Here is a 19429-nt window from a genome sequence, read left to right as displayed (position 1 = left end):
TTGTTTTTATGTAACATTAGAGCGTGTTCTAATTAGTATATTTTACACTTCTTTCATCTTATCTCGGCTGGTTCTATTTAAGATGTATTTTATTAAATGAGACGGAGAAATAGGCTTTTAAAACTATAATGGTTATAGAATGTTGGTAATAAATTTAGATAGAAAGGTTGCTTAAATTGTAATGAATCCATATAATGTTAAAAGTCAAAAGTTTGAGGAATGTCTTATGTCTCAAATATAAGATTTGGTTATATAATTGGTGATTTAGGTAACGTGTAATTGACTAGTGTTAAATGTCAATGTCAAGTCGTTGATTGATAGATCCTTGAGAGATTGAGAGTGTGATTAAGGTGTGGTCTTATGAAACAATTTGACTTAATTTGCACCACTTAAGTACTTGTATTATTAAGCCGCCACAATAATTTTCAACAACAATAATTATCTAAACTTTTCCATGCAAAGCCACATCTTATTCCATTTGCTAATTGCTACACCTGAAAAGTATGTTTGTAATTTGTAAACCATCATGTGTGACCAATCACTAATCTTAATTATTGCGACTATTGATTTTGTTATAGGTTGGTGGACATATTTTATTCAAAGTAATTGAAAAAACATTATTTTGTGATAAGTTAAGACGAAATTTATGTTTTATTTACTGGTGTTTTACCGACAAAGTCCATGGTGAAATTTGTGGTATTAAGTTATATACTCAGTTCTATTTTTAAAAATATTTTTTAAAATACGAAAATTGTACGATTAAGGATATAATTAAATGATCAAAATAAAAATATATGTAGAAAATTCATATTTGAAGTTATAACTAGTGTGAATCTTCAGTGTACGTGTATTATAGGTAGAGGCGGCCAACGCGGTAGGCCAGCTTTGCTATAGCCCACCACACAGTACGACACTACCCGTCCTCGGCCCCGGGCGGCTGGGCCGGGCCACTGTCACTCTCCCTTGAGCCGCTCACCGAGCTCATGACCTTGTTCAAAAAGTAAAAATACTACATTGCCCCGCCACACGGCACGACATAACCCGTCCTCGGTCTCGAGCTAGGCCAGTGCTGCTTTCCCCTTGGCCTCGCCTGGCTAAACCCGTTTACCTTGTTCAAAAGGAAAATATTATACTAGCTCGACCCAGCCTGCCTCAATCATACCTCAACTGAGCCGTGCCCGAGCCTAATTATACCAGCCCTAGCTCGGCACAACGCATCATTACCTCCCCCTATTGTTGTGCCCGAGCTCTTCCAAGGCTCCACCATGTAAGAAGAGTTTATGGCTTGAAAAGCTTGAGATTTCATTGATGAGAAACACGAGTATATATACAAGAATAGCTAGCCCTAATATGTACGAGATAAGGAAACTAACCTTATACTATAATCTAATATATACGAGATACGGAAACTATCCTAATATTAAGATACACAGACGATATAGAAAGATATATACAATATTAACAAGATACGGTAATATCTTTATCACACCAAGCCCAATGCGCCCCATGACACGACCCAATCCAGTGGCCAGCCTAATTATAGGAAGTAAATACTTTTATAAACACGTGTTATTACTCATCATTTGGCTTCTCTCCATTAACACAAATGGACTCTAATTTTCTTTTGAGAAGATCTAACGGTTAATTGTTTGATGATGGAAATTGATTAATACTCGTAGTTTAAAAGTTTCAAATAGATGAAATCGGAGGAACTAGAGAGAAATGAAGAGAATTCATAATCGTTGTGTACTCGAATGAGTCGAATCATTGCCGTGTACTATCATTCAAAAGGGCAGATGGTAGTATGCTGCCATAAGCATACTGAATAGTCAAGGAACAAGTACAAGGAATTCCTTCAAAAAATAACAATATAGGACATTGCCTTGTTAAGAGTACACTGCACAAGTCTGAATATCACCTAAATTTATCAGCAATACAAGCCAGAGCATCGCCTTTTCTGCATTCAAAATCAAAGCTACTTTTTTTGTGTTTCTCTTTGCTTTACTACTTGGAGGATATAGAGATGCCACAATAATATAGAGAGTATTTTTTTTTTTTTTTGTTCAGCTTGGGAATAAATCTACCCATACTTTAGTGCTATTGCCAAAAGTGCTTTTAATTCCAAACGTGAGTAAATAAATTAAATTAGTCATTTATTAGCAAGGAGTCAATACATTCATTTTCTAAATTTGTGCGTAAAGGCTACAATAATTAAGGGCAATTTTGATTCGGGAATTCGAATCCATGATAAAATACATGTTGCAATATACTTGCCTTATCACATCCTCGATAGGTAAGCTAAGTCTCAGTGAATCAAAGCTCAATATCAAGAGGCAACTTATAAATTCTTGTTCTTTCCTTATGGAACAATTTGAACTAAATTCAGAAAATAGGACATTGATTGAACTGGATAGTACTTATAGGAATTAAAATAAACTAAATTTAAAGAGTAAAACCTCAAATTATGTTTCATAGAACATGTTCTAAAATACGCTTTCAAATACTTCATCTGTCTCAATCAATAGTTTACATTTTACAAAATAAATCAAAACTAAACCATTAACTGAAACAGAAGGGGTCGAGTCTTTTTAAGCTCAAACCTACTTGACTAACATCTTTCACAAAGTGGTGAGTTACGTGGTGGTCAAAGGCAAATGGAACGTACAAGAAACAACATGATTTTGACCAACTTGACAATCATAAAAATACAACAAAATTACAAAAAAATCAGATAAAATTTCACAAAAAAAATCCCTGACAAAATCTGTCTAATGGGAAAATAACAATTTAGGTATCTCAATAAAAGTGATAGGAAATAAGATATTTTGGAATTTGAATGTAAAAATAAAAATGTCTGAAAAGTCATTATCAAATCAGCTGTTTTAAGGGGGAAGATCACGGATATGATTATATGATATGGTCACACTAGAATGTGGTTCACTTATCCCAACCCCAGTACGGCATTAAGATTAACTGGCTCTTTACTTTGTGCCTCAAAATCGTGTGGAAAATACCAAACTAATGTATAGCCCAAGTGCATACTAATTTATTTGGCATATGCTAACCAAATAGCAGCAGTGTTTGTGTCATGGGGGGGCCATGACAATCCCCTTGGGGAGCCGTAGTGTACATTGCCGGCACCATGTAACTGGTTGATAAAATTGATTTGAGTTTTTTTCCTACTAATTCAAAACACAAATACCGAGTACTCTACCGTTGAGTTAGCAAGAACAAAAAAAAAAACAAGATTGAAATCAAAACGTTGGATAAGCAAGAAATTTTTTTTAAAAAATTGAGTTTTATTCCCGTTACAAACATAAAAACAAACACCAATATAGACACATTCTTGAAATAGGTTCCAAATTTTTTAGTGATACGACATGCTCTTTTTTCTATAGATAAGGTCTTTGTTGATACCGTCGTTTTAGTATCAAAAATAATATTTCTAAAACCAAATTACTAATAGGTAGTAATAAGGGTCGATCCGCAGGGAGGCAAGATATTTGTTTTAACGGTTCGTTTATTCGGTCACAAGTGGGGGTTTTATATAATTGGTTTTCTAAACTACGAGTTCGAGAGAGTTAGAGAAAAACAAGGGAAGAGGGATAGCTAAGACAGTCGGTTCACCATGATTAATCAGTTTAGCAATCTAGGTCTAAGGTCAAGCAAATAGATTTAAGGGGTAACGAACGTCACCTTTCGGTACTTAATTCGCCCTAAAACACAAATAGCTTAGCTTTCGCCCTCACTACCGTGCCCTAATGTATCGCTACGAGTCTCACCCTATCCAATCTTTCGATCTAGGACGAGGTTTACTAAGGTTTATAATCTAATTGCGTCGACTCAATTAAACTATAGCAATTAAATGTAGCGACAACAACATAAATCATACGAGCATTATCATAATAAATTGATTACTAATCTAACAAAATCATGGATCCCCTATTGTCTTAGCAAGAGAATTAGCAATGCATAATTAAAGAATAAAGCATAAAAGAAGGGGAAGAAAATACCGAAATGAATTAAGAATAGAATAGAGTTTCAAGATCCGGAATAAAAAAGGGTCGAAACTGGAGAAGAGTTCCAGTCCCGTCTGTGTATCTCATGTGTTTAGCGTGCAAGCCTATTTATAACAAAATAATGACTTGCTAAACCTAAATAACAAAACAGGCCAAGCCCGTCAAAGATTGTTGCTCGATCGAGCACTTAAGGCTCTCGATCGAGAACAATTCCTCTCGATCGAGGACTTCTCAACGCGTAATTCCTGCTTCGCGCACTGAACTTCAAACGGCTGCAATTTCTTCGTTACTTGTCCGAATCAAGCGATTTTTGTGGCGTTGGAAACCTAAGAGGATAAGCTTTCATCTCCAATTAGAATCACCTGAATATCAGTTGTATAACTCGAGATATGGCTCTTTGAATTAAGCACTCGTAATTTGGAGTTCTTGTTTTGCTCGCCTAGCTTCTTTACTTCCGCGCGCATCTCAAATCAATAGTTCCCAAGCTCCAATTCAACTCATCTCCTAAATGCATGCCTAGGGACATGTTTTAGGCTTGATTTACTCCTTTCTGGCTCATACCTGCAAATATGACAAGAGAACCCAAAGTAGACTATTCGGGGCATATTCGTAGCAAATTACTACTAAAATAGCATAGAAATGTGTGCATAAATGGCCTATAAAGACTATGTAAAATGCACACATCAAACTTCCCCAAACCAAACCTTTGCTTGTCCTCAAGCAAACTAAATGCAACTAACTAATGAGCTAAATGGAAAGGAACAAAAACTAGGACAAGCTGAAACCGTTTGCTCAAACCGATTTAATGCAAAAGAGTCAATTACTAATAGCGCAATAACAAAGCAAACGAATTTATACATATCTCATAAATAGTTGAACTTTTGACCTTGCAAGACTTTCAAAATTGGACTCTCCCGGGTCACTCTCTCTCAATTAAGCACAAGGTAAGCATTATATGTAAGAGAGAAAGAAAATATAGCCGCCCACCTAGACTACGACCAACATGTTCATGCATGCAATCTAATATGAAAGATGATTCTAGCTACCGTACACACGCATACAACCATCAAGATCTATTACATGCCAAGTAATTGCAAATATTTTGGATTCGTGAGGCTAATTGGGTAAGAAGAGGCAGAATGATTTGGGAATGTGAGGGTAATTAGCTAAGCTAGTATCCTAACAAAACCAATAATAACTTATCCAAATCTATTCCAATATCAAAAAGTAAGCTCAATTGCCTTTATAAATGTAGGCATATACAACACTAATCCAAAATAAAGTACCTCATAAGATATAAATACGCATGAGAGGTGTAAATCAAAGTAAACTAATTTTAGCCGATTCCTTTTTTTTTATATTTTTCTTTTCTTTTCTTTTCGTTTTTTTTTCTCTTTTTTTTTCTTCGGCTTTTCTCTTTCTTTTTCCAATTTTCTTCCACACAAATACCCAACTCCATAAAAGATAAATACGAACCAAAAATTTCAACAATAAACTCATACCGCTAAAACTTTCTAAACTAGCTCAACATATGGTAGGCTTAATTTAGAATGTAGCTAAAAGGTAACTGGCAATTTTTGGCTTATGTGAAGTTAAGGGGGTAAAATGTAGAAATGGGATTTGCAAATACTTCCAAGCAAGTAATACCGACCACTAACCCATGCGTGCAGGCAATAAGAAACAAATGTCATACTTATGCAATTTGATATTACATGAAATGCAGGGAGTAACTACTCACAATCCTAAATGAAACTGGTCATGAATGACACCAGTTTATATGGCTCTAATCCTCAGAAAGTTTTGTAGTTTGCCAAAATTTTAAGTCAAGTCTAATTGTTCAACATATTTAGGAACGAAATTCGAGAAATTGCTTTGAAAATTACTAAAAGTCGCGAGAAATTTGCAAGGCTTAAGTGAAAACAATTCTAGCATAGAAATGTTCCATTCCGACTTTGAATTTTTGTGAAATTTTTAAGTTTTTATGGGTTTAATAATTTTTCGAAATTAAGTGCAATGCATACGGAAATGCAAGAAATATGAATGCAAAACGAATGCAAATGCAGACTCAAAAGGATGCATATACCCTCCCCAAACCAAAACAGACAATGTCCTCATTGTCTTCACAGCTAACCAACAGCAGCAAAAAGGGAGATGGGGTACGCAAACCTAATACATGTTCCTAAAATACAGTAAATGAGATGGAAAAGCAAGGGAATGCGGTACTCACAGGACGGCTTCCCAAACCAGCATCAAACTAAGGGGCGAGTAGCCAGCGTACTACTCAGTAAGCGCGCATGAGACAAAAGCATAGCAAAAGAGGTGGCTACGGCAACAGCAGGGTCCGTAGTCCTATTTGGTATTTTCTGGGCTAATATAAACAGATAGAAAATTAAGGGGGAGGGGGTGCACGAAATTGGGAAGTAACAAGAGGAGGAAATAAGGTGAAAAGAAATAAGAAAAGTCGAAAACTCCCCTATCTTCTCGATCGAGATGTTCTTTCTCCATAATCCTCTCGATCGAGTAACAAAGTTACTCGATCGAGCCTTCACTAAGGTCTGCTTCCTCGATCGACCAGAATGGCCTTTCGATCGAGGCCTTGACTTTCCAATTTCCCCTCGATCGAGTAGTAAACTACTCGACCAAATCCTTTATCAGCTACCTGCAAAACTAAACACAAAAATGCATCCAAATACCAAATAATTGTTTCACGCAAAACATTGTCTTAGAAATGCCTAACAAAAACAGAAATGGTTTTAAGTATATAATTTATTACAAATTGCACGGGGTTGCAAACCCGGCTTAACGAATAACGAAATAAATCGCCCCTCCTCGAGGCTTTTGACTGAAAGCAGTTATTTCAGCCATCGACAGCTTCACTACCGTCCTCCATAGTATAGCAGCAGCAAGGCAGCGGCCTATCATAGCATCCATCACGACTCTATCAGCTCTTTGTCGTGCTTTCTTCCTAGGCGGGATAGAATCTTTCGATCCCTTTCCCGGGTCACAACTCGTTAGACCTGCATAAGAAGAAATATAGCGATTTTCCTCCAAATTGCTCCCGAGTCGGGGCGGAGGCGTCAATTCAAAGGCAATATATGAATTGACGGAAGGATGAAAAGTAGCCGTACTAATGTCAACAAAAGGAGTGATACTACCTTTCATTAAAGCGGTATGGTCTTCGTTCACCTTCTCATCGCCAATCTGGACAGAGTCGGATGCTAACTCAATGCTGCCCGCAGCTATTGTGCTCGATCGAGCAACTAAATCACTCGATCGAGACTCTTCTTCACCAAATCCACTCGATCGAGCAATGGTAACAGCTCGATCGACCAAATTTTCTGCTGGGATTTCCTTGTCAAATGTCGCAATAAAGTAATCGTCCTCGAAGCCCGAGTTGTACACATCAAAATCCGTTTCGACTGTTACCTGAGCGACCTGGTGCGTAAGACTTTCAATTGAGGCATTCCTCGATTGTTCCATTTGTTGCGATTGAAGAGTGAGTGACGCTAATAGTGATTTCAACTCGTCAAACTCTTCGTTGTTGACAGCAGGAGGGGTTGGTTGTTGCGGTGGTGAAAAAGAATAGGAGGGCTCTCGGAAGCCTCGTTGATAGTACGGATGTGGTGGTGCATAACTGCGAGGTGGGGACGAAACATAGTGACTTTGTTTATACTGTCGATAAGCATAAACTTGGTCACGATCTGCAAGGCAGTGAACTGCATCGTGTCCCACAGCACCGCATCTCTCACAAAATACCTCCTGAAGCATCGCCATAGGACCTGTAGGACCTATCAAACAACACTAGCAAGGAAGATAAGAACTGTCTCAGGAAATAAAATTCCCTGAGACGGAGGGGAAATAAACGAAACAAAAAAAAAAACAAATAGGGCAATTACCTCACCGGCAACGGCGCCAAAATTTGATACCGTCGTTTTAGTATCAAAAATAATATTTCTAAAACCAAATTACTAATAGGTAGTAATAAGGGTCGATCCGCAGGGAGGCAAGATATTTGTTTTAACGGTTCGTTTATTCGGTCACAAGTGGGGGTTTTATATAATTGGTTTTCTAAACTACGAGTTCGAGAGAGTTAGAGAAAAACAAGGGAAGAGGGATAGCTAAGACAGTCGGTTCACCATGATTAATCAGTTTAGCAATCTAGGTCTAAGGTCAAGCAAATAGATTTAAGGGGTAACGAACGTCACCTTTCGGTCCTTAATTCGCCCTAAAACACAAATAGCTTAGCTTTTGCCCTCACTACCGCGCCCTAATGTATCGCTACGAGTCTCACCCTATCCAATCTTTCGATCTAGGACGAGGTTTACTAAGGTTTATAATCTAATTGCGTCGACTCAATTAAACTATAGCAATTAAATGTAGCGACAACAACATAAATCATACGAGCATTATCATAATAAATTGATTACTAATCTAACAAAATCATGGATCCCCTATTGTCTTAGCAAGAGAATTAGCAATGCATAATTAAAGAATAAAGCATAAAAGAAGGGGAAGAAAATACCGAAATGAATTAAGAATAGAATAGAGTTTCAAGATCCGGAATAAAAAAGGGTCGAAACTGGAGAAGAGTTCCAGTCCCGTCTGTGTATCTCATGTGTTTAGCGTGCAAGCCTATTTATAACAAAATAATGACTTGCTAAACCTAAATAACAAAACAGGCCAAGCCCGTCAAAGATTGTTGCTCGATCGAGCACTTAAGGCTCTCGATCGAGAACAATTCCTCTCGATCGAGGACTTCTCAACGCGTAATTCCTGCTTCGCGCACTAAACTTCAAACGGCTGCCATTTCTTCGTTACTTGTCCGAATCAAGCGATTTTTGTGGCGTTGGAAAGCTAAGAGGATAAGCTTTAATCTACAATTCGAATCACCTGAATATCAGTTGTATAACTCGAGATATGGCTCTTTGAATTAAGCACTCGTAATTTGGAGTTCTTGTTTTGCTCGCCTAGCTTCTTTACTTCCGCGCACATCTCAAATCAATAGTTCCCAAGCTCCAATTCAACTCATCTCCTAAATGCATGCCTAGGGACATGTTTTAGGCTTGATTTACTCCTTTTCTTGCTCATACCTGCAAATATGACCAGAGAACCCAAAGTAGACTATTCGGGGCATATTCGTAGCAAATTACTACTAAAATAGCATAGAAATGTGTGCATAAATGGCCTATAAAGACTATGTAAAATGCACACATCATTTGTATTTTACGTAAATTTATTGTCAAATCGGTTATTTTAATAATTTTTTTAACCCATTAACATGGTTACTACGAGTATGAATCTGTTTGACAATGTAAAACAACATTCTAAGATTAACTACGAATAAAATTTGAATATGTTTCATATAGTATGGTATTGGTCGTTTGACCTGTCAATAGCAATAATAGTACACTTTATTTTAAGCAATCAAAGGCTCTGTTTGGTAAAACTAACTGAAAAAATAGCTGAAATCTGAAAAGGTAGCTGAAATCTGAAAAGCTAACTGAAACCTGAAAAAATAGCTGATAAAGTGAATGGATCCTCTCCATTTCTTTCTCTCCATTTCCCCTCCATTTCCTCTCTTAAACTCATTTAATAATATTTTTCCTACAAAACCTCATTATCCATTTATTTTTACCCATAAATTTTGAGTCGTTGGATAATGCCAGAATTCGATCTGGACCACCGAAAGGAAATGACCTCTCCATTTCTTTTTAGGAAATGGAGAGAAACTCTCCTCACTGATAAGGTAGCTGAAAATTAGGAACTATAAGATATCTGATTATATAAAAAAAATGTTTGACAAACTAACTGAAAAGGTGTAATACTACGGATTTTATAGGCTGGTACTCGACCGAGTATGGCCTACTCGGTCGAGTAGAGTGTGTCGTGTAGCCTGTTTGGCTACTGCCCAGGAACACTCGGCCGGGTATGCTGAATACTCGACCGAGTAGAGGGTACTCGGCCGAGTATACTCTATACTCGACCGAGTATCCGGTCTGACGGAGATTATTTCCGCGGTTTGATTAGAGACGGTTAGAGTTATAAATTAAGATTCACTGCTTCACTTGTTACGTTTGACAAAACCTAAAACATTATACGTAACTCTAATCCTCTCTAATCTCTCCCAAGAGCATTGATGGTTCGGGAACCCCTGTGCTTTTCTCTCTTGCGTCGATTTCATTGGTAAGTCTCTTATGCCTTGTAATCAGTTAATAGGTTGTCTGTTAGGGTTTTGCCTAATTATTGTTTGGGTTAATTTGGGGGTTTAGGGTTGGGTAATCACATATGTGTTGATTGTTGGTTATCATTGTTGTAGGTGACGATGTGGTATTTGTTATGCATATTATATGATTGATTGCAGCATAGCGGATTGCGAAAAGGTAGGGTTTCCCTACTCAGTTGTGTTTAATTAATTTGAGATGTTGTGATTGTATTGTGTATGATTGTTGTCTTCTGATCATCGGAGTGTTGGTGTGGTGGTGGTGTGGTGGTTGTGATGATGTTGTGATGGTTGTGGTGGAGTCACTTGCGGGAGTGACTTCACACCCTAGTTCGCCCTCCGTGGAACCCGTCACGGGAGGGGATGTGCACATTAAGGGATAAGGTTATCGCTCGTTGATGAGCGAGATTTTGGTGGGGATTGGCTGCGGTCCCCCACTGGCGGCGTGGGTTACCTGTTGCGATGGGTAGTCTGACAGGGCTACACACCTCGGTGTGTAGTCGGTTACTATGTGAGATCGGGCGACCGGGGACGGAGGATGACCAGCTGGTTACTTTATGCACTTGTCTTACTTTAATTATTCAGTAACTGACCCCATTGTTGTTTTGTAAAATCTGCGGTGATCCATTCGGGGATGGTGAGCAGATTGTGACAGGTGATGCAGTCGTTTAACTTTGGGGCAGTCATGAGGAGTCACCACACAAGCTTAGCTTTCGATGTCAAGAGTTTTAGTTATCTTTTATAGTTGTTGATTTATAACAGCACTTTGGCTTGGGATTTCTTTGAGACGATGTAAACATTACTCTTCCTTACTTTAATAAATGTGTTTTGGATTGTTGTTTTTGATATACTAACCTAGGGCAACCGAGATGGTAACAGCCTTTTATGTTAGGGTAGTCCTTGGTAAGGTACCTTGGTATGAGGGGGTGTTACAAAGTGGTATCAGAGCCAACGATTCTGGCACCTAAAACTAATGAACCCAATGAACTTAGGAAGTCTAAATAAAATGAACCCGGGGAGAGTTATTTGGAGCTACCGCAAAGACTTGGGAGATGTCCCGAAGTCGCATTAAGGCCCTTACGATCTCAAGCCGGTCACATGGAGGGAAACTGTTGTATGTTTGAGTTATGTGTGTTTGATACCTATAACGTGAATCTTGTGAAGTTGTTGGAGGAATGGTGAAAGTGGAACGTGGTAATATATGAAAGATGAATTGTGAATTCATATACGATAGATCTTGAGCATGAAATATGTTGAGCATGTTACCTGTTTAATATGTGGCTTTCAAAATGGTAGTGGTACATGTGTATATGATCATGTTGATGTTAATGTTTGGTTTGTTGGTAGTAGCATGTGATTAAGGTCATGCGTCCATATATATATGAATGTCGTGTTTAATTTTCATGTGGGTATGATAAAGGTTCAACTATGTATTGGTTTTTAGAAGTATTGAGTTGTTATTGTTGCCTTATGCATGTTCAAGTTGTTTTGGTTTAGAAAACTTGATTTCTATAAAGACCGATTATGAAAGGGTTGTCTTAAAACTATCATAAGTTGAGTTATAGAAATGATATTACTGTGATTCCAATTGGAGGTGATAGCTTGTCCTCTTACGATTCTAACGATAGGTCACACGCCCAGAATGACCAAGTGATTGATTTACGAAAACTGGACGATGCTGAGAACTGTGCTGATACACGACCGAGTAGTCCCTACTCGGCCGAGTATCTTTCATACTCAACCAAGTATTCCATATTCGGCCGAGTAATCTCTCTGTGATAATCCTGTTTAGCTTCTGGAGTCGTGAACTCGGCCGAGTAGTCTCATTACTCGAGCGAGTATCCTGTACTCGGCCTAGTATGATATGTACTCGACCGAGTACCTCAGTGAGCGACCATTTTGAGTCTGTGGCTATGTTCTTACCTTTGTTTTGAGTCGATGGCTATGTTCTTACATTGTTTTGAGTCATAGGGTATGTACACATGTATGTTTTGGGTCTTAAAGCGTTCTTTTATATATGTGACGGCGTGGATACGTAAGTTACCAAAGGCTATGATAGGGAGAATGCCGGCTTGTGAGCGACATGTGTTGGATAAGGAAGACATGTGTTAATGTGGTTGTGGGGGATAGTGGAAAAATGAAAGGGAGGAATGTTGAGCTAATCGAGGTAAGGAACATGTTTGTCAGATATTGTGCGTGATATAGTCGTGTGTTGAGTAATATAAAAGTAAGTGTTTATGGGCAAGAGTGATATAAGTGTAAAGAAATGTGAGAATGCAAAGGTTGATATGAGGGATGCGGATAGTGTTAAATTGGGATATGTAAGGGTTTATGGAGGGAGACGGTTTATGTGATGAAAGGTCATTATAGAGGGATGGAAACGAATGGTGTATAGTGAGATCGAGTTATGCCGCGATGGGTTGGCAGTGGTTGCGTTTAGGAATCTGGAATTGACGAGGATGAGGTGGGCCTAGTGTCTAAATCTTTGGGCAATTGACGGATGAGGTGAATTTTTGGTTTTCTAGAGATACGAAAGGGAGATACGACTAATTGAAGAGTAACCGTTAGTGTGCGAACTTGATGGTGACAAGGGTGAGTGAAAAGCAAGATGAGAGGGGATAAGTGATAAGAAAGAATGAGAAGATATTGAAATGAATTAATGGAATTTGAGTCGTAGAGTAACAAGAAGGTAATCGGATTACTAAATAGTTAGGTAGGAGAAGGAAGGAGATGAATTATTAATTGGTATTATTGGATGGAAGTAAGTTGGGAGAAGGTTGACCAAAGTTATGGGACATGAAACTAAGGAATCAGGGAAATGCACGATACCATTATGAGAGGATGTGAGTTAATAGTTATATAGGAGTTCAGGACGACATGTTAGCCGTGAGTTTCGAGGTATTAAGGGGGTAAGAAGCTGGCAGAGTGTTTGCACGATATGAGATTTTGGTGGAGAGTTAGGTTATGATGTAATAAAAGATTGAATTGGAAATAATGATGAGGTAGATTTTGTTGATGGATTTGATGTTCGTTATTTGGGATGATAACCAAAGAGAGGAAATGGATTGTGATATTAAGAAGTGATAGTAAGAGAGTAGTCGCATGAAGGAGGGTGGTGTCGTATTGTTGTCACTAGTGGTCGAAGATGATGTCACATAGGGAAGTTAGTTATTCTAACGAGCATGATTTTGCGGAGACTGATTGGTATGTATGGATGTGAGGGAGTATAAGATGTGGATATAGAAGGTGTTGTTGGTACTTAGGTGCTGATGGTATGGTTACGTTCGCCGGGTGGTGATAATTGTGTGGATGGGAGGATATGTTAGGAAGGGCATCTGAGTTAAGTTCGGATTAGAGATATTCATCATCAAGTGGTAACTTACGTAATCAGGATTGGCTAGTTACATTTGATTATGGGTCCTTGATATGTGTAAATATTTGTGTGAGGTTCTGACCTCACGAGTCATGGTATGGATAATATTCATAAGGTTGGTATCTGTGATTCCGCCTAATATGCTGCGTTGTGGTCTAGTAAAGCGGTTTTAAGAAAGTCTTCTGGTCAAGGAAGTTGTACTGAGTCAATGTTATGAGATTGTAAAAGTTGTGATGGCTATCGATATGGTTGTTATGCCTCGAGTGGCGATCTCGACACGGTAATTCGTGTGGTGACACGAGTATTTTCGTGTTGTCATAGATTGTTGTTTGTTTACTGCTATTTCCTGTCAGTCTCGGTCGGGGCATATAAACCGTTGTTTTGTTTCCCGATGTTTCTTACCAGTGTCGGTATGGGTATGGTTTTGTTGGTTTTTATAGAGTATGATATGAAAGAGAGTTGGGTGTGGTTCTATTGTTGTCATGGTATAGTAATAATCTGTTAATGGGACACAATTGTGAGAGGTTGTTGGAGTACTTTTGATCTTGTTTTAGATGAGGCATTGATGGACATAGTTGTGGCAAGAGAATTGTGGAGCATGTGTAGTATGGAACTACATGTGGTTTAGCACCTTTTCTTGGGATAGTGAGTACGGAGTGTGAGTTATGATCGTGGGGATGAGGGTATATATATATATATATATATATATATATATATATATATATATATATATATATATAGAGAGAGAGAGAGAGAGAGAGAGAGAGAGAGAGAGAGAGAGAGAGAGAGAGAGAGAGAGAGAGAGGGGGGGATCAACCAAGACCATGTATATGTATTGAGTCCATAAGTTCTATTAAGGGCCATTGGATGGTAAAAATGGATGGCCAAGATCAACCCCAAAAAAGTGTGTTTAATTGCTAATCTCACCATCTCTCTCCTCCTTCACTAATCCACTCTAATTAATCACTAATTTACTATATATTTGTTTTCCACTCATCCATTTTTCTCTCATCTTACACATTTCATTTCTCTCTTTTCTCTTCTCTCAAAAAAAACCCAAAAAAATAAAAAAAAACCCAAAAATCCAAATAAATAAAAAACCCAAAAATCCAAATAAATAAATAAAAAACCAAAACACCCAAAAAAATCAAAAACCCAAAAAATCAAAAATCCAAACAAATAAAAAAGTTATCTTCCTCTACACCACCACCCCACCCGACACGACCCACCGCCACGACCCACCGTCTCACAACCACCGCCGCCGTAGCTTTTTTTTTTTTTTTTTTTTTTTTTTTTCGTTTTGATGTTATTTTTTATGTTTTGGTTGTTTTTTTCATTCGTTATTTTTGTTGTGTTTTTTTCATTTGTTATTTTTGTTGTCTTTTATTTTGTTTATTCTTGTCTTTTTATCTATTTTCTCAATTCTCGCTTTTTTTTACATTTTTTTTCTTAAGATTTTGGGTAAAATAAATCTCATATAATAAGTTAATTTTAATCTTTTGAAAAAATAACTTTATTATCTCGTTTTGTGGTGGTAGTTTGGTGGACTAAAGTTATACAAAAATGGACTAAAGTTATAAAAAAAAATGGACTATAGTTATACAAATATGGACTAAAGTTATACAAAAATGGACTAAAGTTATACAAATATGGACTAAACGTATAACTCCACTCAGTAAATGTATAACTTATACTCAGTAAATGTATAACTCTAGTAACGATATGATTAACTTCTACTCAATGAATGTATAACTCCAGAAGAAATGTGTGTAATTTTTGTATAACTTTAGTCAATTTTTTGTATAACTTTAGTCCAATTTTTGTATAACTTTAGTCCATATTTGTATAACTTTAGTCCATTTTTGTATAACTTTAGTCCATTTTTGTATAACTTTAGTCCATATTTGTATAACTTCAATCTCATTTTTGTATAACTTTAGTCCATTTTTGTATAACTTCAATCTCATTTTTGTATAACTTTAGTCAATTTTTGTATAACTTTAGTCCATTTTTGTATAACTTTAGTCCAATATATAACCGAAATCCTAAAAACCACCAATACTAACTTTAAACCAACAATAATAGATCTGAAAAAAAAGTCATTATCTAAATATAACAAAAACAAAAAAAAAACCCATAATAACAAAAACCCGTTAATCTATCAAAAAAACCCGTAAATCTCACAAAAAAACCAAATATAAACAAAAAACCAAATAACAATAACAAAAAAAAACCCTAGAAGTAAATCATGATTCATCAAAAAAAAAATTAACAATGAAATACAATACAATAACAATAATTGAAATAAAAAACGTCAGATCTAAACATTTAAATATTTAAATTTGAAAAATTTATATATCGTGTGTATAACTTTAATGCACGCAGTGTATAACTTTAATAAACAAGATGTATAACTTTAGTCCAAAATTTGTGTAACTTCAATTTATACAATGTATAAATTTAGACATTAACAGTATATTGTATAACTTTAGCCCAAAATATGAAACTTAAAAAAAAACTTGAAAAATAACAAATAACCAAATAACCAAATACCAAATTTATATATCGTGTGTATAACTTTAATGCACGCAGTGTATAACTTTAATAGACAAGATGTATAACTTTAGTCCAAAATTTGTGTAACTTCAATTTATATGATGTATAACTTTAGAAGTTAATAGTATGAATGACCCATGACAATAACAAATTATATACATAAATAAAAAGGTAAATCTGAAAAAAAAAATCAAATAACAATAACAACCAAATAACAAAATAAAAAAAATAACAAAAACAAAGATCTGAATCTGAAAACAAAAAAAACAAAAAAAACAAAAATAACAAAAACCAAAATAACCAAAAAAAAAAAATAACAAAAAACAAAAAACAAAAACAAACAAAGAAAACTGAATCTGCAAAAATGAAGAACAAAAAAATGAAGAACAAAACCGTAAATCTGAAAAATAACAAAAAACAATAACCAAAAATCAGATCTGGGTGGGTGTTTGTCGTGGTTGTGTCGAGGAGTGGTGGTGGCGGTTTCTTATGGTGGGTGTTTGTCGTGGTTGTATCGAGGAGGAAGGAGGATGGGCTGGAGGGGGCGGCAAGGAGGAGAGGAGTAGGGAGGCGGCAGAGGAAGTGCGGTAGTGGAGGAGTAGTGGGCTCGGGAGCTGGTGGGTCCGGTGGAGAAAGTACGGTGGTCTGCTGCGGGTGTTGGTGGGTCCGGTGGTGACGGCATGAAGGGGTGGCGGTTGGCAGGTGTGGCGGTTGTGGTTCGTGGCAGGTATGGGCGGGTGTGGTGGTGGTAAAGAGGGTTGTTGGTGGGTGCCGGGTTTGGGGTGTGTGAGGGATGAGGGAATTACATTTTTTTTTTCGGTTTTCTTTGTTTTGGGTCTTTTTTCAGAAATATGGGAGTGAAGAAAGAGAGAGAAAGGGATTTGAGAGAAGGGTGAGAAAATGAATTATGAGGAAGTGGGTATGGAGGTTACAATAAGGAAGGAGTTATACAAGATTAGAAGGAGTTATACAAGGATTAGGGAGGGAGATTAGGGAGGGAGATTTGTGACCCTTCAATGAGATGTAATCTCATCCCTCCATCCCTTCCATCCAAAGGCCCTTATAAGGACTTAGGGACTCATATGATATGAAGGCCTTACTAGAACCCTTCTATATATATATATATATATATATATATATATATATATATATATATATATATATATATATATATATATATATATATATAGAAGTATGTCGTTTTGCGGTAATGTTGGAGAGTTGGGGTAGTGGTTATGCTGAGGATTTATGGTATAGGGTATATGGAGTGCAGAATGAATTGAGGTATGAGGACTGTTAGAGAAAGAGAGTCGTGGATATAGGAATGGTTGTAGGTCTTGAGGTTATAGTGGGTTATCGTTGATATGCGGTGGTAATGAGGTTTATGGGAGGTATAGCAAAGGACCTAATATTAGTGAGCTACGAGGATGTAATATTTATCTTAAGAGGAGTAGAAGGGGGAAAAGTGTGACAACCAGAGTTTACTCAAGTCTATATGAATTAGCATATATTTTACTAGTTATGCATATGAGTTATATCATGAGTATGAGTTATATTGTGTTAATTATATGTGATGTTGGGTGTCGTTGGTTGTAGTTGGTGCGAACTTCGGGGACGAAGTTCTTTTTAAGGAGGGAAGACTGTAATACTCCGTATTTTAGTGGGAGTACTCGGTCGAGTACTTGGTTGGTACTCGGCCGAGTGTGTGTTACTCGGCCGAATGCACTTGACCGAGTAAACCGGTTCAGCGAGTTAGACGGTTTAATTTATGTTTTGGCCAAGGCTTTTATTTTTAACAGTTAAGTCATTTCTAATTTCATTTTATCATTTATAAAACCATTTCTAAACCTAGAGAGAGGGAGATGAAGAAGAATTGTCGAGCCTTTCATTTGATTGAAGATTTCTCATCGATTCCAACCTAATTCGATTTTCCTGTTTGTAAGTCGATTTCATTCCATTGTTTATACTGTTTTAAAGTTTTCATCTTCGAAAAGTTTGAAAAGAGAGTCCTGTTTATTTGATGTCTAGTTTATGCTTAAAAAATCTCGTAGTCAAATTCTTTATGGTTTGTCATAGGTGATTTATTTATGAACATGTCGCTGAAAAGTCCGCGAATCTGATTTGGTTGTGGAAAATAATTTGAAACCCTAATTTTTATGTCGATTCAGTTATGGTGCTTTTGCATACATAATCTTTGTAGAGTCTAGATGACAATAGAATTTGGAATTACTGAAAAATAATATTTTAAACTCGTTTTAAGAATCAATACTCTTTATGCGATGGTTTCTGTCAGTTTTTGGAAATCAGTCTCAAAACCCTTGATACGTTTGGAATTTGAGAAAAACACGTTGGATATAATTTGTAGCTAAGACTCATGAGGTTACAATTCAATTGGCCTTGCATCAATTCGAATTTTCTGGAATTAGTTATGCATTTTATACCGAGTCTTCCATGTGCTCGAAAATCAGGAAAAGTCGTGTTTGTTCTTTAAGTTGATATTCCTATTAAGTTATGATGAGTCTAGGTTATGTGCATGATTAATTGATTGAGTAGGTGGTATTTATACATAATTATGTTATGTAGGTGATGGATATGTGAAGGATCATAATTGATTGCTTGTGTGTGCTTGGATTGCGAAAAGGTAAGGTTTCTCCTACTCAGTACTGTTAATTGATTGAGATTGCATATGTTTTATAATTGATGTTATCTGCTGATCATCGGAGGTTGGGTGTTGTGGTGACGGTATTGGTGTGGTTGTGCTGTGACGATTGTGGTGTTATGACAGCTGTGATGTTGTGTGTGTGATTGTGGTGGAGTCACTTGCGGGAGTGGCTTCACACCCTAGTTCGCCCTCCGTGGAACCCGTCACGGGAGGGGATGTGCACATTAAGGGACAGAGATTGTTAGTCGCTCGTTGATGAGCTGGACTAGGTGGGGATGGACTGCGGTCACCCACTAGCGGCGAGGATTACCTGTTCCGATGGGTAATCTGGCAGGGCTACACTGTAATACTCCGTATTTATAAGTCTTGGGGTACTCTATCAAGTAGGCCTTACTCTGTCGAGTAAGGGTAAGTTGCGTTTTAGAAAAGTTTCGACTGTTGGGTACTCGATCGAGTAGGCAGGGGCACTCGATCGAGTAAGGGGTACTCGATCGAGTACCTCGGTACTCGATCGAGTAGCCTTCTAGGTTTACTGAGGAGCTTTCTCGGGTTTTGTTAATTATGCGATTAAGGTATTTAAGCTTTGTCGTCATTATTCT

This window comes from Silene latifolia, chromosome 4, assembly GCF_048544455.1.
Source record: "Silene latifolia isolate original U9 population chromosome 4, ASM4854445v1, whole genome shotgun sequence".
NCBI classification, from domain to species: Eukaryota; Viridiplantae; Streptophyta; class Magnoliopsida; order Caryophyllales; family Caryophyllaceae; genus Silene; species Silene latifolia.
The sequence above is the reverse complement of the archived record's forward strand: the minus strand, read 5'-3'. Positions refer to the sequence as shown.